Below are 27,409 nucleotides of genomic sequence, written 5' to 3'. Positions count from 1 at the left end.
ACGTGGAGTATTACAGGCACAAGAATGACTTTTCTTCTTGGACGAAGGTGGACCTCACTGAACTTGCCGATGCTCCATTTTTAAAACCAGCTAATGATCCACGAGGAACAAAATGTCAAACTCTTCTTAGAAAATCAAGTAAAGAGGAAATTCGATGGAATGAAGACAGTCGAATCCTTCGTGAAAAGAGCCAAAGATGTTTTTGACCCTAAGACCAACAAGAGCTTCAAGATCGTGATGTGGCATCCTACAAAGCAGATGACACAGATTCCTATTGTTAAGCATTTTTGTGATGGATCGCTGAACAATATGGAATACTGGGTTTTTGATGAAGCCACAGCCTCTGTTGTCATCAAATTCCCGGATGGTGTCTTTCGTATCGTTTATAAGAAGGATTTGCTACAGTTTGGTGAACGGGATATTAACACTTAGGATCATCATAAAATCATATACAAACATAAGATTCTAGAGGCTGCTGCTAAAGAATTTACAAGCATGATCGTTGAGATTATTGAAAAGAAGATGTGGCTAGGGGCAATGGGAAGGTCTGGCGTGCTAGTCTGTTAGGTCATATTTTGTTGGTTTGGGCTAGGCATCCTTTTGTAGAGGTCATGTTAGTCTTTCTTTGGGTATTTATAGTGTTTACGGTTGGGTGAACCAAAAACAAGGTGTTTTCGGTTCAGTTGGTGTTTGCGGCTGCAAGGTTATTTGCGGCTGTGAACTGTTTACAGTTCACTGTTCCCTATATATATGTGTCAGTCTTGTCAGAAAAAAAAAACGGTTGTATGTGTGTATTCCATTGTACCAGACGTTTGTGGTTGAATTTAAACGTGTTCAATTTGGATCATTCTTGCTTCTACTCCTTCTTGTTCTTGTGTTTGATCACTAGTTGGTTCCAGATTTGGGGACTTACAATTGGTATCAGAGCCATACTGGTGTCAAAACTGTTCAAGTTGTGTTTTCGGTTGGAGTGTTCTTCATTTTCATGGCTATTCAAGCTTGGTTACTGAGTTTTTGTTGTTGATCGTGATTTCAAGGCCAAAGGAATCGAAGATCTGCTCGAAATCAGCTGTTTTCAACAAATTCTGGGTGTTTTCGGCTGTGAAATGTTCATCAGTTTACGGCTGTAAACTCGTATTTGGCCGTAAACCTCCTTGTGTTTACGACTATAAACTATTTTCGACTGCAAACGTGCTATCTTCGGCTGTGAACCCTTGTTTTCAACTATAAACTACTCTTTGACTGTAAACTGCTGTGAGCCGTAAACTGTTCTTAACTGCAAACCCGTGTACGACCGTAAACACTTTTTGGCCGTGAACCTTCTTTAGCTGTAAACCTTGTTCTCGGTTGTGAACCTCTTTTCGGTTGTGTTTTCTTAACAAGTTTTGCTTTCAATCAATTAAGAAAATTTAAAGAAAATAAAAAAAATAGAACCAGAAAACATGAAAGCTCATCAGGAGTTGGATGCAATCATGGGAACTACCAAAAGAATCCTGCGTCTTCTGGCAGCTGAAGGATTTCCAGAATGGAAATACAGAGCGGAGAAATACATCAAAATGAAGGATTTCCAAATTTGGCGGAGCTTTTGGAAAGGTCCAGGTAGAATCACAACCACTATTGAAAATGGAACCATTATCGACAAAGATTTTGCAAATTACATAGATGTGGATTTCGAGAAAATTGAAGAGCAAGAAAAGGCTCTCACAACACTTACAATGGCTTTGTCTCCGGAAATTGCACAAGGATTCAAGGAATATGACTCAGCCAAAGCTCTGTGGGAAGCATTGATTGAAGTTTATGAGGGAAATGAAGACATGAAACAGAGCCGACAAGACATGCTCAGACAGAAGTTCAACATGTTTAATCATATTCTTGGAGAATCATTGGGGGCTCAATGATACCGATTTATTACTCTTACTACTGAAATGAGTTCTGCTGGAATTTCAGTGCCACGATATGAGATTAACAAGAAACTGCTGAATTCTCTTCCTAAGTCATGTGACATGAATGTCTCTGTTATCAAGAAGACAAAGGATCTCAACCGACTCAGTCTTGCAGAAACAATGGAAATCATTAAAGCTTGTTATCTTGATGACAAGCAAAGGGAAATTAACCATGTGAACTCCTATTCGACTGCAAATCTAGGGATTTCTTCAAACAATTCCTTTTCATCTTTTACTACTCCACAAAATCAAGCTTTTGCTGTTTCACAACCACCATCCCATGTTGTTCCACCATCCATGCCTTATCCACGTGTAGCCTCATCCTCAAAAGCTCATGTTACGACCTCTGCTCCCAAAGAAGTCGAAGAGAAGATGGTCCTAGCCTCTGGCCTGGTGAATTGCTACAATGCCTTTGTAGCTGGAGAATTGCCTCCTCAGATTTCTTTCACTGATGTTTATCAGATTCACCCAGAGGATGTAGAAGAAATGGACATTACCTGGCAGATCGCAATGGCGGTATTCAGGGCTAAGCAATTTGCCAAGAAAACTGGAAAGAATAATTGGGTCATGAATGCAGAGAAGAAGGTTGGATTCAACAAAGGAAAATTGAGGTGCTTCAACTGCCACGAGCCTGGTCATTTTTCTCGTGATTGTCCAAAGCCTGATAGAAGAGTAAATCCCGAAAGGACAATGGTGCCGGTTGGAAATAACAGAGGAACTGCTGCTAACAACGAGACTGCAAATCTAGCGGTGGTAGCTCGGTCATTTGATTGGGAAGACCAAATTCAGGCCTTGAACATTTCAGGACCTGAAAATGCATATTTGGCCCATATAAGTGAAGTCACCGAGGAGAATGTTGGAGAGGATCCTGAAGAAAAGATGATGGAGTTGCAGTTTGCCTTCATGGTATCCACTACCCCTGAGCCTGAGAAAAAGGTGGTTAGTCAAATTTCTTGTTCTCAAACATGCATTGATACTGTTAAATTTTTACGTGAACTAATCGAATTAATGCGTAGAGAGAACGAGGACCTTAAGTATGAAGGTTATAACCTTAGGAAGGGCCAAAGACCACTAAAAGAACAATTAGAGGCCAAAACTAATGATTTTAGGAAATTACAGGAAGAGTATAACAACATGTGTGAGAATTACTATTTTATCAAGAAACAACTTGCCACTGTGACTGACGAGCTTGACACATTAATAATTCGATTTGAAAATGCTGATTTTAATTTCAAAAAATTTGATGTGTCAAGTGAGAGAGTTGCAACCACAATAGAGAAACAAATGAAATGGAAAGACAAGAAGCAGGTTGGTTTAGGATATGAGAGTGTCCCTCCTCCTTTTAATCACAATTACGCTGCTATTCCTATGACCCAGGAAGAGATGGACAGAGAGGAACATCTTGTGTATGGCAAACCTGCTGTACCTGTGCCGGATAGTAGTGCTAGGGAAAAGGTTACTAACATTTCTACTTCTTATGCAGACTCACCTTTAAGTCAAGGCAAGTAGGCTTCTGAAGAGAGTGTTTCTAATAATAATCTTGTTTCAAAATCTGATGTTTCTGTTTTAAACAATGATGCTTTTGTTTCTAATTCTAAAACTGATGTTTTGGTTTGTGATGATTCTATGTCAAAATCTGATGATTCAAATGTTTTTGTTAAGTGTGGTGATGTATTTGATAAATCTGATGTTTCTGTCACAAGCACATCTACTCCACCTACACCTGTCACACAACCTGAATCTTGTACATGCACTTGTGGGAAGAGTAAGGGAGTGAATTAGAACACTAGACCAGAAAACAGCGGTACCAGTTTTTATGCTAAGAAACTGACATGCTTTAACTGTGGAACTGCTGGTCATATTGTTCACAATTGTCCAAATCGGGCATTAGATCCTTTTTATGCACAGAGAAGAGAGAACGAGTCACGAGGAAGATCTCGCATTAGAAAATTCTCGAGATCTCGTTCGCGTGATGATGATTAGAATGTCAATAAAGACAGAAAACGGGCTTAGCTTAAAAAGAATAAACATGTTTTACATGAAAATACCACATGTACTTTAAGGAAACAGAACGTGGCTAAGCCAAGATTGGGTTCGTCAAAGTCTTCGTCTGGGTCTTCGACTAATCATAGACGGAAACCTAAACGATCAAAACCAAAGAAAAATGTTTCAAAATCACCTGTAAATGTTTCTAAACCTAAATATCAATGGGTGCCCAAACATTTAAATGTCCAATCATCTCAGTCTTCTGTATGTGCGTCTGGTATTCAATCAAATTTAAAAAGTGAAAAAGAAATTTATGTTGCTAACAAGAGAAAACCCAGTGTTTCAATGACATGGGCTCCAAAAACTAATTAATCTCGTGCATCGTGCAGGAACAACTACAGAGGAATGTCGTCAGACCCTGGTATGTCAACAGTGGTTGTTCCAGGCACATGACAGGAGACATCTCCCAACTGCATGATATTCAAAATTTTAATGGGGGCTATGTTTCCTTCGCGGGAGGAGAAGGCGGGAAGATCACCCAGAAAGGAACTGCCACAAACGGAGTGCTTAGCTTTGAAAACGTCAACTATGCTCCCGAGTTGAAGCACAGTCTTTTGAGTGTCTCACAGATCTGTGACAAAGGCTATTCAAATCACTTCACTAACAAAGAGTGCCTCATCTTGAAGCCTGTAATTATTATCCCTGAAGATTGGATCTTGGTGAAATTGAAGAGGGATGGAAATGCATACATCATCGACATGAATCATAATATCCCGGAGCAAGTTACTTGTCTCTTCTCTAAAGTATCTGAACACAATTCCATGCTATGGCATCGTCGTCTCGGCCATGCGAATCCCAAGAACCTGAATCGTCTTGCTAAAAACGAGATTGTGCGTGGCCTTCCTGTCAAAGACTTTATCACTCTTGGAAAATGTGTGGTGTGTGCTTAAGGAAAATATCACCGCAAGCCCCACTTGCCAAAGACTATCAACTCAATCAGCAAAGTTCTCCAATTGTTGCACATGGATTTATTTGGTCCGGTCAATGTTCTCAGCATCAACAAGAGTTCTTACTGCCTGGTTGTGATAGATGACTACTTACGGTTCACATGGGTTTTCTTCTTATCCAACAAGAGCGGGATAGATGATCTGATCAAAACGTTTATTGTGATGATTGAGAATCAAACTAATGAGAGAGTGATGGCGCTCAGAACTAATAATGGCATGGAATTCAAGAACGTTGTTCTGGATCATTTCTGTGCCGAAAAGGGAATACTGCGTCAGTATAGTGCTGTTCGCACACCTCAACAAAATGGTGTTGCTGAACGGCGTAATCGTACTCTGATAGACGCTTCAAGGACGGTGCTCTGTGATTCTAAACTACCGGTCTTCTTTTGGGCAGAGGCGATCAACACTGCCTGCTATGTCCAGAACCATGTCCTGATTAACAAAGCCCAGATGAAGACCCCATATGAATTCTATAAAGTCACAAGTCACAGTTGCTCACTTCTGAATATTTGGATATCCTTGCACCCTCCTTCACTTAGAATCCAACCCCTAGTTCAAGTCGAAGGCTGATGACTGCTACTTTGTGGGATACGCCGCGCGCAATGCTTATTGTGTATACAATAAGAAAACCAAGCATATTGTGGAATCTTTCGATGTGCGCTGGCTGGAAGAGAATGAGACAGATGCCCGAGTCGGTCCTGACTGTTTATTTGATTACGCTTCTTTATTTAAATCATTTAATGTGTTTTCAGATGATGTGTCAGGTTCTTGCGCATGTACGAAGGTTGTTGTTGAAGATGAAGAGGAAGATGTTGTGTACAGACCACCTTTGGTGCCTTCTACGACTCCTTCGGTGGATGACCCTGTTCCAAGTACTTCTTCAGATTCCCCAAGTCAAAGAATCAATCCTGATGCTGAAGCCACTCCTCTTACTCCTACTGAAAGAGAGTTCATGACCAAAGATACTTCCGCTGTTACTCAATCTTTCATGGAGCTTCTCTTTCCCGAGCCAATAGCAAATGAGTATGTGGCAAGCACCTCTCACGGTTCCAGATCGTCTGAGGTGGATGATTCAGCAGATGACGGACTCATCAACGTCAACAACCTTCATGTCACACTCAATGACATCAGCCATGACATTCCCACCAGACTTCAAAGTGATCATCCGATCGAAAATGTCATTGGTCATCTAGGCGACGGAGTTACGACGAGGAGTCAGAGTGGAGATGTCAATACATGTCTCTACTCTTGATTTATTTCTCAGATCGAGCCAAAGAACGTGGAAATGGCTCTGAATGAGCCTATTTGGGTTGATGCGATGCACGAGGAACTTAATCAATTTGAGAAACTAAGGGTATGGAAACTGGTTGAGCTGCCAAAGGGCAAAAAGTCTTTGGACACGCGATGGGTGTTTCATAATAAGCAAGACGATTGTGGGGTGATTGTGCGAAACAAGGAACGTCTGGTTGTTTGTGGGTTTCGACAAATTGAAGGTCTTGACTACACTGAGGTGTATGCTCCTGTAACGCGCCTTGAAGCTATCCATATCTTCCTGGCTTATACTTCCTACATGGGTTTCACCGTTTATCAGATGGACGTTAAGACCGCCTTCTTATATGGAGTTGTGAAAGAGGAAATTTGTGTTGATCAATCTCCTGGTTTTGTCAACTCAAAATTTCCAAATCATGTCTACAAATTAGATAAGGCTGTGTATGGGTTACATCAGACTCCTCGAGCTTGGTATGCTACTCTAACAGATCATTTGCTCGAGCATGGTTATACCAGAGGCACGATTGATCAGACGCTCTTCATAAAGCATTAGGATGCCGATCTCATTCTTGTATAGATTTATGTCAATGACATCATTTTCAGGTCGATGAGCTCAAAGTTGTGCAAAGAGTTTGAGACCATTATGAAGATGAGATTTGAGATGAGCTCCTTGGGAGAAATGACCATGTTTTTGGGGTTGCAGGTCCGTCAAGATTCAACCGGAATCCTTTTGCATCAAGGAAAATATGTTGAAGACATGCTTGAGAGGTTTGGGTTTAAGGACTCCAAAGCTGCCTTAACGCCGATAGCTGAACGACCCTTGTTCTCTCCAGATCCTGATGGTGAATCTATAGATCAAACAGAGTATAGATCGATGATCGGATCCCTAATGTATCTTACTGCGAGCAGACTCGACATCATGTTCGCAGTCTGTCAGTGTGCACGTTATCAGGCTAATCCTAAACTCTCTCATTTAATTGCTGTCAAAAGAATCTTTAGGTATCTCAAAGGTAGCCCAAAACTGGGTCTTTGGTATCCTAAAAATTCTGATTTTGATTTATATACATTTGCTGACAGCAATTATGGAGGTTGTGAACTTGACAGGAAATCAACTTCGGGGGGATGTCAATTCTTAGGCGGCCGTATGGTGCCTTGGCAGTGCAAGAAACAACAAACTGTCTCAACCTCAACGGCGGAGGCGGAATATGTTGCTGCTTCTGCATGTTGCTCTCAAGTAATTTGGATTCAACATCAGCTGTTGGACTACAGTTTGAATTTTCTTGAAACCCTTATCTTCTGTGATAATGATGCTGCAATCCAAATCGCTAAAAATCATGTCCAACACTCCAAAACCAAGCACATCAACATCAAAGTTCATTTTATCAGAGATTGTTATGAGCGTTCGCTCATCCGGTTGGAGCAGATTCACACTGATAATAATGTGGCGGATCTGTTGACCAAACCGTTTAACAAAGCTCGATTCGATGTGCTTGTGGGCTTTCTCAAAATGATACGTTTTGAAGACTGATTTTTGTTTTAGGTAGTTTAAATTTGCGCATTCTTTCTTTTCTCTCCTATGTACAAATTTAGGGGGAGAAATCAAAACAAAACAAAAATTAGAAAATCAAAAATCCAAAAATAGTGTTATTTCTGTTTTATTTCTTTCAGAAAATATGAAAAATTCAAAAATAGTGTCTCATGATAGTCTGTCTGCAGGTGATGTGCTGGGAAGTGATATCAACAAAGTGATAACAGGCAATTTTAATTTGTGTAAGGTACCAACGTTGAACTGTCTAGGCTCTGTGTTCAATGTGCTGGTAGGCACGAAAGATTTCAATGGACCAGACTAGGTATAGACGAACATTTAAAAGGACTTGACAAATATTGACTTAGATAGTTCCGTTTGGTCGGACAATACGACGCTCGGGTAGATTGAGCAGTGAGATATACATGGGAATCTACAGGCTACACTAAAAGTAATATGTATCTAAAACTGTGGTGTAACTTTTCATCGATGTATGGATGCATGTCCTTAATTCCGGTACTGATAGGGCGACTGGGGAATTCCGATAAAGTAGGTATGTAGAAGATTATTTTCTTGCTTTCTTTCTGTTAGTCATATGTTTCCTCCTCTCCGTGATTAGAAGAGATCCGAACTGGACTGCAACATATGAAACTCTATCTCTATGCATCTTCTTATCTATGCAATTCTTTCTCTCTATTAGTCATATGTTGTCTCCTTTGCGTGATAAGTTCTTATCCGACCTAGAACACAACATATGCACCATTCTATTTCTCAATCCCTCTATCCAGTTAGTCATATGTTAATCGCTCTGCGAGATTGGAATATCCGACCTGGGAGTACGACATATGCATTCTAAATCTGATTTCCCTCCTAATAATTATATGCTCATCTAAAGTAAGGGGTACTTTGGAAGTTCTTGATTACCGGGGTATATCAGGAAGCGGGAAACATGTTCTACTACATCTAAAATTGAACATTCAATTGGTTGTTTGTAGATCTCGCTGCTAAATATAGGTGGACAACAATATATGTGGTCGTCATCAGCTAAATGGTCCTCTAGGAGTATTATTTAGGTATCTTGTTCAAAAGTCTTGTCACTAGTAACATGTCCAAATTTGTCACAATCTTTTGTGTTTAAGTGGACCACAATACCGGCGATTGACCAGATCTATTCATGAAGGTGGAGGTACTGAAAAACAGATTAAGGCTGTCTTAAAACTTTGATCCCAAAATCACGAAAATAATATTAGCAATGGTGAAAAGAAATGAGTGTTATTTTAATTTTATTTTAATTTTATTTCCTTTTCTAAAAATTAAAAATTTAAAAAATATTAGTTTGAATTAAATTTTTAGATTTTATTTTTATTTTATTTTAATTTTATTTTAAAGTCTTCCAAAACGTTTTCATTTTTTTATTAAAATTGGATGTATTGGGCTTGGATTTGAGGCATTTGAGTTTGCAACCCATGGTCTATGGGTCGAGAATGGTCCAGGGGATATAAAGTTTGGTTTCCGGCTGTAAACCCTTTCACTTTCATTCTTGAGTTATCGGCCGCAAACCCATTCCATATTCTCTCTCAACAGTTCTTCAATCCATGCATCGATTCATCATCTTCTTTTTGTTATTTTCTGAAATTGACTTGTGATTCGTGTAGGTACTGCAAAGGCGAACCCCACACAGTTGTTTTTCATGCGATTCGATTGCGTTTTGATGGATTACTGAAGCGAAAACGTGTTTCGGCGATGAACAACGTTTATGGGCGCAAACGCTTTACAGCCGTAAACCGTCTACAGCCGTAAACACGTTTACGGCCGTAAACCCGTTTGCGACTGTAAACATGTTTTTAGCCATAAACTAATTTTTGATCCAAATTAAATTAAATTGAAGCCAAATTAATTGATAAATGAGAAAACTTAATTTTAATTGATTAAATCATTATTTTTCTCATTTGGCTCGTTTGGTGCAGATCAAATGGCGGATTTAAACTTTTCTGGCAACCACAACATAGCTGCTTTCTTGTTTGATCCACCAGCTACACACCAAGAATTCAAGTCCATGATTCATGGACTCAAGAGATGCTGTCTTGCACATGCCTTCAGGACAAATCCCATCATCTGTCAAGACTTGATAAAGCAATTCTGGAACAAAGCCTCTGTGCGGAAAAGAGAAGATAGTGAAGATACAGTGGAATCAGTTATTATTGGAAAGAAGATCGTGGTGTCTGAGCAAACCATTCGTGAGGTGTTGCAGATCAATGACTAGTCGGGTTCCCAACTGAGATTTCCATGGAACAAACAGAGGAAATTATCGAGAAAATAGGCTATGAAGGAGTGTTTCCTCCTACTGTGAAGAAGTTGTTGCCTCCTTACTGGTGATTTCTTGCTCACTGCTTCATAATCTGCATCTCAGGCAGGAAAGCTGGTGCTGATGAGATGTCATTACTAAACACTGGTGTTATTGTTGCTCTTGCCACTGGTCTTAATTTTAACTTCTCAAGATACATTCTGAATGAGATGATGAGCAATATGGAAGGAAAGAGGAACGATAAATCTCTGATGTTCACGAGGTTTCTACAAATGATATTTGACAATAAATATCCAGAGTTGGAAAGAAAAGGAGAAACTTTGAACTTGAAGTCCTTGGGAGCAAATACTTTTGGGCTAATGAAACAAAACCGCAAGGGTACAAAATATGAATTCAAAGGAAAATACCCACTGGAGAAATTCAGCCTGTTTGCGGAGATTAATGATGCATCAGAATCAGAAAGCTCATCTGACGATGAAGATATTGAAGACGATGTTATTACAGCTTCTGAACATGAAGAAGAACCTGTTCCTCCTGTTGCAATCATTGCCGAGGAACTTGTACAAATGACTGATGTGGAGGTGAATTATGATGATGATGATGATGAGGATGATGATGAAGATGATATGGATCTAGGTGGTGATCTATCTGGATATGATAATGATGATTTATTCTACGACATTGAGAAGGATAATGATTTAAGGCTAAGTAATGAGGATCTCGATGCTTTCTTTGACAATGTCCATGATGTTGTACAACCAGCAACGGAGACAAAGGGAGTTAGTAGTGTTCTCAAAGTGACACATCTAACTTTTGATCAGATGGCCGATACTTCAGTGAATCTGGATACAACTTCAAGGATTCCTCCCCTTCCAGTTGCTACTCCAACCTCTTTGCCATCTGAAAGTGATCTTATTATGACACAAGCCTCCCAACCTCCAATCAAAAGGAGAAGAGCTTATCCAAGGCCGGGAGTGCTGATAAGGGATTAAGCTCCGGCAGTCCAAAAATCTTCTGCAACTGCTGCACCAACCCAACCAACCCATGAAGACAGTCAAGTTTTGAAAGAAGGACCAAGTGTTGTTCGATCTTTTTATGAAGCCAAATCTCTTCAGCTCCTGGGGGTTCCTCTCCACCACAACCTGCGCATGATGCTGTCTCTGAGAGGCTTGCCAGGTTTTTGGCCCAACAAGGTTCAGACCCTTCACCCCGAGGCAAAGGGATATCTATAGGTGAAGGAAGTTTAGGGCGAGCGGACCCATCAATTTCTGAGCTCAAGGAGGAAATTGGTGTTCTGAATCAAAAACTCATCGAGAAGGAAGTTTTGATTGGAAATCTCGACATTTGAGTTTCCGAGCTTGAGGAAGAAAATTCACTAAAAGCAAAACAAATTTCTGCTCTACAGCTCAACCTTGGAGCATTGACCACTGGGTACTTCGACCTGAAGAACAAACTGATAGCAGAATTTGGCGACAAATTCAAAACAAATGTCGAAGAACCAAGTGCAGTCGAGACTTCTCAAAGTGCCCCTGCCAATACATCTCAACAAGATCCATTTGTTAATCCTCAACCAGTCAGAACCACAAGAATTGTTGACCGATTTGAGACCGAACCAGCCCAAGCCAATCCAATAATTATTCTCAAACAAGCTCAGAAACAGGTATCTTCACAAAGGAAGGGGATGTGGCTCTTCATGAAAAACTCAGATCAAAATGTTCGTGGAGACCAGCCCCAACTGACTGTGACCGAGCTTGGAATGAGGCGGTTTAGCTACAAGTATGGTGACCGGTCAGGAATTATTATGTGGGGTTTTCATGACAGATTAAATTGCTGGTTGGTGAAGCGAAAGAGCAGAAATGTGGAATATTACAAGCATAAGAATGATTTTTCTTCTTGGATGAAGGTGGACCTCATTGAGCTTTCTGAAGCTCCCTTCTCTAACCCAGCCAATGATCCTCGCGGAACTGATGAAAACTGCCGAATTTTTTGTGAAAATAGTCAATGGTCTTTTTGACCCTAAGACCAACAAAACCTTCAAGTATGTAATGTGGCCTGCTACAAAACAGATGACACAGATTCCTATTGTTAAGAATTTTTGTGATGAATAGCTGAACAATATGGAATACTAGGTTTATGATGAACCCACAGCCTCCGCTGTCATCAAATTTCCAGATGGTGTCTTTCATATCGTTGATAAGAAGGATTTGCTATAGTTTGGTGAACGGGATATTCACACCTTGGCTCGCCATCAAATTATATGCAAGCATGAGATCTTTGAGGTTGCTGCGAAAGAATTTACAAGCATGATTGTGGAGATTATTGAGAAGAAGATGTGGTTGGGTGCGATGGGAAGGTCAGACGTGCTGGTCATAGAAAAAGACTGAATTCATGCTAGCCTCAAAATAAGGTGGAGACTGTTAGGTCATATTTTGTTGGTTTGGGTAGGCATCCTTCTGTATATAGGTCCTGTTAGTCTTTCTTTGGGTAGTTATAGTGTTTACGGTTGGGTGAACCGAAAACAAGGTGTTTTCGGTTCAGTTGGTGTTTGTGGCTGCAAGGCTGTTTGTGGTCGTGAACTGTTTACGGTTCACTGTTCCCTATATATATATATATATATATATATATATATATATATATATATATATATATATATATGTGTGTGTGTGTGTGTGTGTGTGTGTGTCAGTCTTGTCAGAAAAAAAATGGTTGTATGTGTGTGTTCAATTGTACTAGCCGTTTGCGGTTGAATATAAACGTGTGCAATTTGGATCATTCTTGCTTCTACTCCTTGTTCTTATTGATTATAGCTTGTTCTTGTGTTTGATCACTAGTTGGTTCCAGATTTGGGGACTTACATAGTTATTGAAAAAGACTGAACTTATGCTAGCCTCAAACCAAGGGGGAGACTGTAAGGTCATATTTTGTTGGTTTGGGCTAGGCATTCTTTTCTATGAGTCTTGTAAGTCTTTGTTTAGGTGTTTATAGGGTTTGCGGTTGGGTGAACCGAAAACAGGGTTTTCGGTTCAATTGGTGTTTGCGGCTGCAGGGTTGTTTGCGGCCGTGAACTGTTTACGGTTCATGTTCCATATATATATATATACATATATATATATATATATATATATATATATATATATATATATATATATATATATATGTCAGTCTTGTCAGAATGTACGACGGTTGTATGTGTGTATGTCCATTGTATCGGACGCTTGCGGTTCAATAGAAATGTGCGCAATTTGGATCATTCATGCTTCTACTCCTTCTTGTTCTCGTTGATTATAACTTGTTCTTGTGTTTGATCACTAGAGTCTTGTCAAAATGTACGACGGTTGTATATGTGTGTGTCCATTGTACCAGACGTTTGCAGTTCAATAGAAACGTGTGCAATTTGGATCATTCTTGCTTCTACTCCTTCTTGTTCTCATTGATTATAGCTTGTTCTTGTGTTTGATCACTAGTTGGTTCCAGATTTGGGGACTTACACTTAAGATCAATAAGACTCCCACTGACTTCTTGACATATGATTTTTCTCTCAAGGAACATTCCTTGATGACTAAAACAAATATTCAAAAGTTTGTGTGGATTCTCGACAAGAAAACACTCCATATAATAGGTATCAGTTTATCCTTTGTTTTTCGATTAACAAAAACATCACAACTCCAATTCTATATGTGCTAGAGTAAGAAAACATGTGACTCCACATACTTGAGGTGTTTTTCAACCTTCTTAGTTTGAAATGAGTTTCAAGATATGATTTGTAGTTACTAGAGTATGACTCTAAAACTTGATTGGAAACGAAGTATGATTCATCTCTTGATTTGTATATTTCAACAACTTCTGATTCCTCTTATTAGTCATACAAATGTACTAATATGTTCTTCGAGGAGTCAATTGTGATATAGTTCCACAATCATTAAGATGATCACAAAACATGATACTAAAGTACACTCCTTCCCTTTCAGATTAGAGAAACTTTTATCTTTCTACCTGGCAGATTCTTCTTATTCGTTCTGCTACACTTTGAATCTTTTCAAAGTAACAGATTTATGCTTAATCTTATAAACACAACCATACTTATTGAAACATCAGTAAATCATGATGAATAGAGTTATCACCCTTCGTGGTGGATCTGAATAGTCCATATCAACATGTACTAGATCCATTAGTCCTTCACTTGACTCACATACACATGTGATCAATGAATTAGTCATACGTTTCCAATGAACAAGATTCTCATATACAATGTGAATTATACAACACCAAGTATTTGTCCAGTTGGTGATGGGATTTCTTTTCACTTGGTCAATTATGACAATACCACAAGCGATATCATAAGAAGCAAATCCATAATTAATATTGCTAATATTAGAAATGTAATCAACACTTTCATAAATGATATTTCAAGGAAATGTATAAAATGAGGAAACCAAATAAACCAAAATTTCATTTTTATTGAAAATAAATGAAAAAATGAACATGTCCTTACAATGCATGAAATGAAAAACTACATTTCTAGACATCTGCGAAGAGTAATAGCAATCTATTAAATTATACTAACTCCTTATTAGCAGCTCCAAAATCCAATCATCGAACCATGTGACCGAAGTCTATTTCCTTGATCAGATTTAGCACACTCTACTTAAGATTCCTTACTTCTCTTAGATCCTGAAGTAGAGTCACACTACTTGACTTCACTATCTATGAGATCTTTTTGTTGGGTTATGAGCATTCTAACACTCCTAAGTGTACATGCAACCCTAAATACCTTGGATCCATGTTTTCTCTATTATACATACAATTATGAACATCCAAGGTATTTTCCTAATCTAGCATACAAAATAATAAACATAACAAGATAGAATACATATCTCTTTGATGTAGAATGTCTTCATGAAGCTTGAGTGCCTAGTGCCCCAAGTGTGACACCTCAAATGGTTCACACGACACCAAATACACTTGGAATAACTTGAGAGAAACTTGAACACTCCTTAATTATTGTCTAGCCCTCACACTCACACATTAGTGCACGATTTCTTGAGCCATGGGATTCTTTTATATGGTGGCTATTAGGGTTACACCATGTAACTCATAACTTTACCCATTCCTTATGCTCCATGGATTTTAACCTCCATGGAGTATCCATGGGTCACCCCATGGACTTAGTCCAACATAAGGAATCTTGGATCACAAGCCCACATATATAAGAATGAATGATTTACACAATCAACCCATATATTTAATTAGTCTCCTTTTGATCACTTAATTAATTCTAAATTAATTCTTGATCAATACTAATTAAATAACCTTATTAATATATTAGAACTTATAATATATTAACCAACCTTAAGTGTTATTTCTCTCATTATAGTCTATCCAAATGCATGATGCCATGCAACCCAAATGGACCATGCCGGGTCGGGTCAAGTCTTACCAATTATAGTTATGGACTTAGACATTAATCCAACAGTCTCCCACTTGGATAAGTCTAAAACTATTATTGCGTATGACTTCAGGAACCGATCAGCAATGGTAGCTCTCAAAAGCTTCTGTCGAACTCTGACCTTGTCGATGAACTCTGACCTTTGTCAATGACTTGTCCATTAGATAAGGGATCATATATTCCTCCATTCTAGATATCATATGGACTGAGACATGGATTATCAATCATTCTCTCTGTCCATTTGTTGTTTCCTGATTTCCGATTCATGATGACTGACCGATTGAACAAATCAAATCAGTCCTGGCTTGGCCAAGCACTCACATGTATCATCTTTAAATCATCTAGGGGCCCACAGATATCGCTTTTATCCCGAAGGTAAAAGGAATGGATAAACTTCGACTCATATGGCTTGTTCTACTACTTGTTGAATCATACACAAAGGCACGTTTTATAACATCGAGTTACCAATGCGTTTTCGTGCAATCAATTTATAACCAACTCATAGTAACAACTCATATCTCTAGGTTTGAAGAATATAAGATATTATCGTCTCATGATCACTCGTGATAAAATCCATGAAGTGATTCAAATGAGCGCGGGTTGAATCCAATACTCATAACTTATGAGCACTCATGAGTGTTGTAGCACCACTTTGTCCACCAACTTGGACCTCTACAAACCAACCCATGACAGTCTTGATTCATATCTACTTCCAACATATGACCGACTGTGGATGGTTTGAATAACTTAATCATTCAGGAAGAGCGACTTAGTTATTCTGGAAGTCAAAACATGCAAAGTGAAACACAAGAATAAATGAATCAAATATGGTATCAAACCCTATGAATATAAATAAACACTTTTATTTATCACCATACTGATTACTCATTATTCATTGTTTCGGTTTTATCAACTTTATACTTGAATTTAAAACAATAGTTGTCCCATGCTCCAAGCATGTACACTATGTTTTCTAAACACTAGTCATGCCATACACCAAGTATGCATACTATGTTTGTCTATGATCTTTACTTTGTAAAATAGATCAATTGAACATCACTCCAATGATTCTCTTTTCACAGTCCCAAATCTTTACTGCAAATGCAAGAATTCCAAATTAATGCCATTTACTGAAATCTGTTAGATTCTAAACTTATATGCATTGATCCTCTTAATGATTATGCACGAAGTCAGAAAGACTTGACAACAATCATTACAGAGCATTCCAAAGGAGATCAGCTCCTTGGAAACATCCTTCTTTCATTAAGTTTCCTAATCTTACACAGATTGAATAATTTCTAACTTTGAAACATTTCCATATTCCATTTTGACTATCACTTCTGAACAAGAGTTGCATCCTTACAGATTATGTCAATATGGTCCTTCCAGAATTAACATTATACTTCCAACTGTCCTTGAGCAACCAATCTTTGGTAAACCTTAGATTGTCCTCGACAATTGCTTAATCATTTTAGTCATATCCAATTCTAGACCTTTTCCCTTCATAATGCCCCAGGCATTTGGAAAATTTTAGAAAGGATGAATATAGCACATGTAATCGATCCTATATCCGAAGCATATGGGACACGATTCATGATGTATCACATAAAGACTAAACCAGTCTTTTGCTATAATATTTCCATTTCAATTTGCCAAGTTTTCAAAATTCAGATTATGAAAAGGGATGCCGTAATCATAATCGAATTTTAGAACGCAAATAATGGACCCATATATAGAATTTCCTTATGTTGAGCCATTCCAACATGAAATTCATATATATATCTTTGATTAAATACGATTAAAATCTCAATCTAAGCTTTTAGAATTGAAATGAAGTATAATTTCCTCTCCCTTAATTGTAGCAAAACAACTTTTTCAACCCCTGCAACCTCACGAATTGAAAATTTTGTTTTCTTTAATTAACATTGCTAACTTGCAACCTTTGTCATAATTATCATGCTCCCACTAACATGATGATTATTAGCATAACACTTATGCTCCCACTAGCTTTGACATGTACTCAGAAATCAGCTGACTTTCTTACCAAAGTTCAGATTTCTGATACTAGATTGTTTTGATAAAACTTTATCAAAATCATACACCTCTCTTAGATAGCTCACATGTATGTCTAAACAATTTTAGAACTATGAAAAGGGATGCCGTAATCATAGTCTCAATTGTTTAGACCTTTGCCACTTCTCACAAGTCCATGTTAGTGTGCTGGTAAACCACACACGCTCCACTAACGACTTTGAGAATGCAAATATCACAATTGCTATCTAGCTAAAATCTACTTAGTGAAAGTGTTTCCTCACCATCATTTTCATGAATCGGAGAGAAACCTTATGACACTTAGATTTAATAGTGTATGTGTTCTTATCCATGTGAATTTGTCAAAACCATAATCACAAGATAAGGTTAGTGACAAATCCAAACTCATATTGATTAAACTTGTGCAATCTTAAATTCTTGCCATTTGGCAGCTCAGGTGCCTGCCATTGCTTCCAAGTAGTTGTGCAACCAATTGAGAACTCTCAGAACTCCTATGCAAAGCCAACTTGAATAGGCACAAAAATTTCAACACGATAGGTTATAAACCTCAAGTCATGTGCTAGTGAAGGACTTTAGGTTTTATTCTTGATTAAGTCTTGAAACTTTCAAGAGCTTTAAGACTCCCACTGTCCTCTTGACATATAAGACTCCCTTGTCAAATATTCAAGAGATAGTGCGGATTCTTTATCAAGACTAACACTTTACACAATTGGCCTAAGTTGGTCTCTGTTTTATCCAAAACATCACAACTTACCAATTTCAAATGTACAAGAGTAGATAACCTTTTACTCTTACATTTGACTAGTGTTAACAAACGCTCTTTAAGATATGTCACTCAAGTTACAATCTTGGAGTATGACTCTAAGAATTGTTTTGGAATGAAGTATGACTCATCTATTTGATTTAATCATTTCAACAATTCATGACTCCTCTTCTTAGTCATAAGAATGAACTAAGATGACTTTAGAGGACCAATTGTGATATGGTATCTTAATCATTAAGATTATCATAAACATGATACTAAAGTACTCTCCCATCTTTTCAGATTCGAGAAACATTTATCTTTCTGCCATACTTTGATTCTTCTTATTCGTTCTGTCTCACATTGAAACTTCTCCAATGCTACAGACTTATACTTAAACTTATAAGTATAACCATATTTACTGAACTTAAGTAAATCATGACGAATAGTCTTCTTGATCTTTTGTGGTGGACTTGACCAGTGCACAAGAATGTGTACTCGATCCCCTAGTCCTTTCCTTATTCACATAAGGAATTAGTCTTAATTTTCCAAGCTGAAAGTTCTCATTCATCATACTATACAACTTGCATGATTCCAAGTTTCGGTCCAATTGAACCTTGGGTAATGAGAATCTTTCCTTATTTGGTAATATTAGACACTACCACAACCGAAAGAATCAAATCCATTTTTCCAATATTGCTATCAATGGAATCTTATAAGCAAGAACTTTTCACAAATGCCATTGTAAGGATACTTAATATAAATAAAATCAAAACCTTTTTCTTTTATTTTAAAACTTTGCGGAAAAACTTATCCTTACAATCCATATGAAAACCTTGTTGTTATCTATTCCTAAGCAATATAAATATCATAACTCTTAAGTAATAGCCCAAAATTCTGATCACCGAACCATGCGATTGAAATCCATCTTCGCGATCAGAATCAGCATGTACTTAATAGAGTTAGACAATGGACTTTACCTGAAGTAGAGCCAAACTTATTGACTTTAACATCCTTAGGTAAATTTGGCAGCTTCGTAACCAATGCCCCTTTCTTTGGCAATAGTTACCTATGGACCCTTGATAATGGGACTATCTCAGACTTCGCCTCTCTCTTTACCATTGGGTCAACCGAGTTGACTATGGCCGATCCCTTTCCATTGGGAAGAGAGAGCTTTACTGGATATCCAATGTCATCATTGTCAATGTCCATAGCGTTTTAGGAAGTTGATCTTAGCAAATAGATAAGATCATTAAGGGTCTTGTCTTAGTCTGTTTCATAGGATTCCCAAAAGAACTCACTATGTGACTCAGAAAGTAGTTGAGCCACCAACTTTCTCAAGACTTTGACACCCAACTCTCCCGGCTTGTCAATATGTGACTACATCTCCAAGATGTGATCACACCTAGACCTTGCCTTGCCAATAGGGCTTGAGTGACCTTAAACTTTTTAGGAACTTGTGGGTTAGGGAGAATAATTGGAGGAGGTGAAAGAAGTATGATATCCATGGGACATCATCTTCATTTAGGAAAGCTTGTTTCAAGAGATTTGGGAAGATCATAAATGTCTAGACCAGACATCTTTTTGGGAGATATTCAAGATAGTTGATTTAAAGTCCTTAATATGACACCAAATATGAAATATTAAGGCTAGGACCCAACAAACTATTTTATAACTTAGAAGAGGGATGTCGTAATCCAAGCTATAAAATATTTGAAGGTAGGTGAATGACGATTCACCAATTTCCACCATGAAAAACGAAATAATTTATTAGGTTTTAATTGGATTTGAAAGTCCTAGATCTTTGAGATTCATTGAACTGTTCAAAGGCATGTTTCAATCTCGAGTGTGCCCTTCAGGTTTTGTGACTGGGATGCCGAGGATCACAAAACAAGGTGTGAATAACCATGCAAATATACTTGGTACCCTTAATATTTACCCCTTAATCAGTGTGCCGGTTAACCACACACGCTCCACCGATACTATGATAAATATTAAGTTACCCTTTGCCTACCTTGTTAAGTCCAGGTTAGTGTGCCGGTTAACCACACACGCTCCACTAACGACTTAAGCAAAGTGCAAAGTGTAATTTCATGGGTTAGCACCAAATTCACATTTTCCTAAGTAACTAAGATTGGGTATTAATAAGAGTTTAGTTACTTAGTATTTATCATTAATACTTTTAATGAAAGGAGAATTATAGTCCTTGTCCTACCCGTTCGGCTAACGACCCTCCACCAGTCAAGGAAGCGGTGGGTGAGAGTGGACACCCATTAAACTGCCATTTTATAGGCAGTAACCTTATACCCCCCTTATAGACCGGCTTCGTGAATGAAGCCTACTAACGGTAAGACTGACTTTACTCTTATACATATATATAAATATTATTAACTTATAATATTATAAAGTATAAGGGTTGAATTTTAACTTTTAAAATTCTAAGGGCTAACTTGGAATTAAAGTATTCATAAGTGAAAACTTTTCAAATTCCAAAACTTGAGGGCAAGTTTTGAAACTATTCAAAACTAATTAATTCCATAACTTATGAGTTTAAAGTAGTTTTAATTAAAAAAAAAAAAAAAAAAAAAAAAACTCTTCAAGTTCCATATCTTGAGGACAAGTTATGGAAGACTTTAAACTAATTAATAAAAAAAAATAACTTTTTTTTATTGTAACTTATGGAACTAATTAAGGTTACACTTTTTTTTTTAATTTAATGAAGAGACTCTTGAACCTCCATAACTTGAGGACAAGTTATGGAGTCATAAAACCATTTAATTAGAACTAGACTCTTCATTTTGTAACCTTTGCCAACTTTTATGAGTTTTATGATTCTTAAATGTGACTTTTCATATAACTTGAGGACAAGTTACAAAAACACACTTTGGAATCAACTCTTAGATTAAAATGGATTGAAAACAACTATTTCACACAACTTTTCTATTAATATAAGAACCTCATAAGAACAAGATAATTCAAATCATCAATCTTCAAGAAATTAGCATGAACATACAAACTAATACAAATCTTGAAATTATGACAATTATCTTAGAAATTGGATTAGCATGAACATTACCACATCAAAAACAAGTTTATAAGTCCAAAAACATCTTAGGGTAATGTTCCTAGTCCAATTCCAGCCAAAACAATCGAATATATGCATCCAACTCGATTTTTCAGCTACTTTTGCAAGTATAACAAGAAAACAAACCTGGCTCTGATACCACTGTTGGGTTATGAGCATTCTAACACTCCTAAGTGTACATGCAACCCTAAATACCTTGGATCTATGTTTTCTCTATTATACATACAATTATGAACATCCAAGGTATTATCCTAATCTAGCATACAAAATAATAAATATAACAAGATAGAATACATACCTCTTTGATGTAGAATGTCTTCATGAAGCTTGAGTGCCTAGTGCCCCAAGTGTGACACCTTAAATGGTTCACACAACACCAAATACACTTGGAATAACTTGATAGAAACTTGAACACTCCTTAATTATCGTCTAGCCCTCACACTCACACATTAGTGCACGATTTCTTGAGCCATGGGATTCTTTTATATGGTGGCTATTAGGGTTACACCATGTAACTCATAACTTTACCCATTCCTTATGCTCCATGGATTTTAACCTCCATGGAGTATCGATGGGTCACCCCATGGACTTAGTCCAACATAAGGAATCTTGGATCACAAGCCCACATATATAAGAATGAATGATTTACACAATCAACCCATATATTTAATTAGTCTCCTTTTGATCACTTAATTAATTCCAAATTAATTCTTGATCAATACTAATTAAATAACCTTATTAATATATTAGAACTTATAATATATTAACCAACCTTAAGTGTTATTTCTCTCATTATAGTCTATCCAAATGCATGATGCCATGCAACCCAAATGGACCATGCCGGGTCGGGTCAAGTCTTACCAATTATAGTTATGGACTTAGACATTAATCCAACACTTTTTTGGCATTTTGGGCAGCTTCGTAACCAATGTCCCTTCAATTTGAAATGGAAACATATGGAACTATCTCATGGAACTATCTCAGAACTATCTCATGGAACTAGCCTCTCTCTTTACTTGACTTCACTATCTATGAGATCTTTTTTGGCATTTTTTGGCATTTTGGGCAGCTTCGTAACACATGGAACTATCTCAGAACTAGCCTCTCTCTTTACCATACGATCTAACTGTTTGGCCATAGCCGATCCCTTTCCATTGGGAAGAGAAATCTTTTCTTGACCACCATTGTCACCATTGTCAAAGTCCATGGAAACTTTGGAATCAGACCCTTTAAGCAATTCTGCTTCAGATGTGCTCTTAAGCATTTCTGCTTCAACAACAATTAACATTTGGGTTAGATCAATAAGGGTCACGTCGAGGTTCATCATATGAAAGTTCCCAATGAATTGTTTGTATGATTTTGGAAGTGAATGAAGAACCAAATCAATGGCTTGATCCCTTGGGAAAACGACACCCATTCTATCCAACTTATCAATGTACGATTTCATTTCCAGAACATGCGCACACACATAATATCCATCTTGATGTCTACATGGCAATAAAGCTTGACTAGTTTCGTATCTTTCAACTCAAGGAAAACGCGATGTTGGGAGAGTAACTTGAGGAGGGGAGAGGAAGAGTTGAAGAAGCATGATGTCCAGTTCCACCATTGCTCCAAGAAGGGAACATACTTTCACTTTGATCAGAGTGTGGAAGATCATCTCCAGAAGGAAAAAGAAGACCATTTCCAAAAGAATGAGGACGAACATTATGTTCTTGACTTGAAATCTAAAATGGGAGAAAAGAGATTTCATGTTAGTTAATATTAATCCTTAATTATTAACCCATAAATTTTAAATTAAGGCTAGGATCCATATTTTCGATTTGAACTTTGAAGATTGATGCCGTAATCAAATTCGAATATATTTTCGGTAGGTAAGGCTTTTACCAATTTTAATCTTATGAAACTCTTAGATCTTTTGAGATTCATTGAATCTAATCAATGTCATTTTAATCTCTTATTATGCTCTCACTTTTGTGACTGGGATGCCGAGGATCACAAATGAGATGTAAATAACCATGAAAACTCGCTTGACAACCTCGATGTCATTTATCATCTCACATTGATGTGCCGGTTAACCACACACACTCCATCAACAACGATAATTTTTTGAGATGTCCGTCATATCTCTTTATAGTCCCTATTAGTGTGTCAGTTAACCATACACGCTCCACTAACGACATATAAAGTATGATGTGTGTTTTCATGGATTAGCATTCATTTCACATTTTTCCTAAAGTAACTAAGAGTAGGATTTTAAAAATAGTTTAGTTACTTTATGTCATTATACTTCATAAAGAGATTATGTCCTATCAAATCCGTTCAGCTAACGACCATCCACCACACATGAGAGCGGTGGGTGAGAGTGGACACCTATTCAACGACCATTTTATAGGCCACTTCCTTATACCTTCTTTATAGCATGGTTTCGTGAATGAGGCGTACTAGCAATTTGACTGATTATTCTTCTACATATAATATAAAACTTATAATTATATATACATAGTAGAAGGTGTATTTTAAAACATTTTAAAATTGCAAGGTTTACTCTTTTAATTTAATTAAATTTAAACCATTTTATGGATTTATTAATTATCTTTTCATTAATCATTTAATTAAACTAATAATAAGATCCAAAAGGATAATATTAATCTTATAATTAATCATTATCTTGTTTATGATTATCTTCTAACATTTAGGGTTTTATTTTATTATCTAATATGACCAAAAATCGGATTTTGCAGATTTTATAAGAGATAATTACCAAATAACAACCATATAAATCAAATTAGGCAAGAAAATCGAAAAATTCGAAATTTACTGTGCTCACTTCGTGAGCATTCAATCTCACCTCGTGAGAACAGTCTGACAGAAAACAAAATTCTGAATTTAACTATGCTCAGGTCGTGATCATTCAATCTCATGTCATGAGATCAGTCGGACAGAAAACATTTGATTTGTGCAACTTCAAGAAATGTACATTCAATTTTTAGACAACCAAAGGCTCTGATACCACTTATGGGTTTTCCATGCAATAACGCGGATAAATCCTTAACACTTGAGGGTACATGCAACCTATTAGATCTATGACATAATACTATTGAAGTAACATTCTATTGAATAACAAGAAACCTACGAACCCTAGGCATTTTCGAAATTCATAAACTAGTTAGGGATCACATACCTTTTTTATTGTTGTAGTAAAGAATCAAGAATCCTTTCTTCTTTGATTTAGAAGCTAGCACCATAAGTGTTATGCCTCTAATGGTTCACACCCAAACCCTAGCAACCAAGGAAACTTGAAGAGAGAGAGAGGAGAGAGATCAAAATTTCAGCTATTCTTAGGTCTAAAAGACATGGCCGAAATTACTAGGTATAGGGATCCTTATATAGTGCAACTTGGAAACCCTAGATAACCCTAAAAGGAATAAAATAATATTATTTCCTTCTGGTAATTATCCAGCTTCCTAATTATCCTCCAAGGATAATTCTGGAAACCCTAGACCCTCTTAAAACTGTCCACGACTATAGGAAGCTTCTGGAATGCTTCTTGTTCAACTATTGAACAATTACACTTTAACCCCTGTACTTTTAATTAATCCAATTAATCCGAAAATTAATTCCAGTTACTTTCTGATTAATTCTTAATTAAATAATAATATTTCTAATTAATATATTATTCTCATAATATATTAACAAATCATTTATTTTGATTTCTAATTAATTTATATAATAAATTAATAAATCAGTCTCTCTCTCTAAAAGTTATCCTATTCAATTACTAGGTTTAAGGGCAACCTAAAAGGATTGTGCTACCTTCAATTCATGTATATACCAATTATAGTAATGGTATTAGAGACTTAATCCAACAAAATAGACCTAGTGTCGGTTGAAAGATTACAAAGGAGTTTAAATAGACTCCGCGGTGAAATAGACCCATAACTGATTGAAAGATACCGAAGTAGTTGAAATAGACTTAGGGGGTGAAATGGACCCAATTTAGTTTCTGCCTATTATGTATGTTTTGTATGTGGTATTTCAGGAAACTCACTAAGCTTTGTGCTTATAGTTTTATGTTTATGGTTTCAGGTACTTCCAGTTCTAATGGAAAGAGCCTGGCGTGACTGCACTGTGTTTTCTGCATTGACTATTTATGACTTTTACTATGATGTTAAAATAATATAAATATTCTGATTGGTATTGGAACAAATCATTTGTATGGTTTAACTGTTTTTTAAAAAAAGAAAATTTTTCTATGAATTTTTGGGACGTTACACCTTCTCACAATGATACTCCAAAACCCACTAAACAGCGGCCACTCCCACTAATGCATTTCCTAGGCACTTCTAGGACTCCCACCTCACCCCGCCATCAGCTGCTAAAAAACTCCCACTAATTTCAGCTGACTACTTTATGAATATAATTACATAAAACAAAAGTTAAATAATCCTACGGCTAAAAGATCCAACTTTACAACTATTGGACTTAGACAAGAACTGCACAGTAGGGCCAAATCAATCATTCTATAATTATTTAACCTTTCCGCAATGTAACTTAAAAAATTCATCTAATAGCTAACCCACATCAATATGATTCCTTCAAAGCACAAAGCAAGCATCATTCGAGTAACAGAACTCTATAGGCCACAGAACATCAGAAGGTGTCTTTCCTAATAGGCATCTCTCTTAATAGGAATCCTTACATGCAACCCTAAACATATCCATAAGCTAGCTTCTAGCATGAAAAACATTCTATAACACATATAACATATTAGCATGTATGGGTATTTTGGGAATCACTTACTTAAGCTCGGTTGATTGCACGTATCGCACCCCTTTCTTTGTAAAAACATTTTTAGAAAAACAAATTTTCATTTTGAAAGATTATCAATTCCACAGTTTGAGTTTAGACACACCCGAGAGTGTGACCAAAACCCTCAAACCAAGGCTTCAATACCAACTTGTAACATCGCAGAAATAGTAGTAAAATTTTCAATTTTTCAAACCCAAAATACAACTAATTGTTGTAAGCCAATAATAGTATAAATAATCTCAACATCATAGTGAAACCAAATAACAATGAGGAATAAAATCAAGAGGATGTTGTGCCATCAGGCCGTGCTCTTCCCTTTGGAACTGGAAGTAACTAAAAATGTTTAAACTACAAACCGTAAGCACAAAGCTTACTGAGTTCCCCAAAATACCACATACCATACAATGAGCCCAACCGACACATCAACATGCCCAACCCGACATATCAACAGGCCCAGCCCATCATATCATATAGGCCTAGCCCATCAATGGAAAATAGGCCCAGCCCAACATACAAATCCAAAATTCATAAAGACAACTAGCATCCTTTATAGTATAGTGAGAAGACTCACCTGACTCACGAAATCAGCTAAACCACAACTCAATGCCCCGCAACCGATGCTACAACGCACCTAACAAAACATAAAAGATCCAACCTTAGTCTATACCCTAAATCCAGCAAATTGGTCCTCACGTCGTCACCATCCCTTGGTCATGTCATTAAAACACACACAACCCATTTCCAAACTCGGTATCGCACCAACTCAGCCAACTCGGTCATAGACAACTCACTCAGCAAGCATCACGATGTGAACTGTGAGAACAAGGATCTGATTGCACGGGGACAAGGATTGAAAACTCAAACCTTGAATTAATGCTTAAGATCAATGTCTGCTTCAGATTAATAGTTCCAGTCAAGTGTGGCAAGACCAGTCAAGACTGAATATAAGAATCAATAGAGTACTTCAAGTATTAAATATAAGACTATGAATATGATCAAGTAAATACAATAAACGAACACAAGGAATGTTTGAAAGAATGATTTGTGAGAAAGGTGAAAGTGAAGTAAATATGAAAAATATCTATCTTTGGTGGAACAATCTGTCATTTTATAATGTCATTGAATGCTCCTTATATAGGAGAATAAGTTACATCGTACTAACCATAAACATACATAGGACCAGATAATAGAGTTATACCTGGCACTCTGATTATTTAAGTTGACAAAAGAGCCTAAG

Source organism: Lactuca virosa, chromosome 2 (assembly GCF_052849685.1).
Source record: "Lactuca virosa cultivar CGN04683 chromosome 2, Lactuca_virosa_CGN04683_v6, whole genome shotgun sequence".
NCBI classification, from domain to species: Eukaryota; Viridiplantae; Streptophyta; class Magnoliopsida; order Asterales; family Asteraceae; genus Lactuca; species Lactuca virosa.
The sequence above is the reverse complement of the archived record's forward strand: the minus strand, read 5'-3'. Positions refer to the sequence as shown.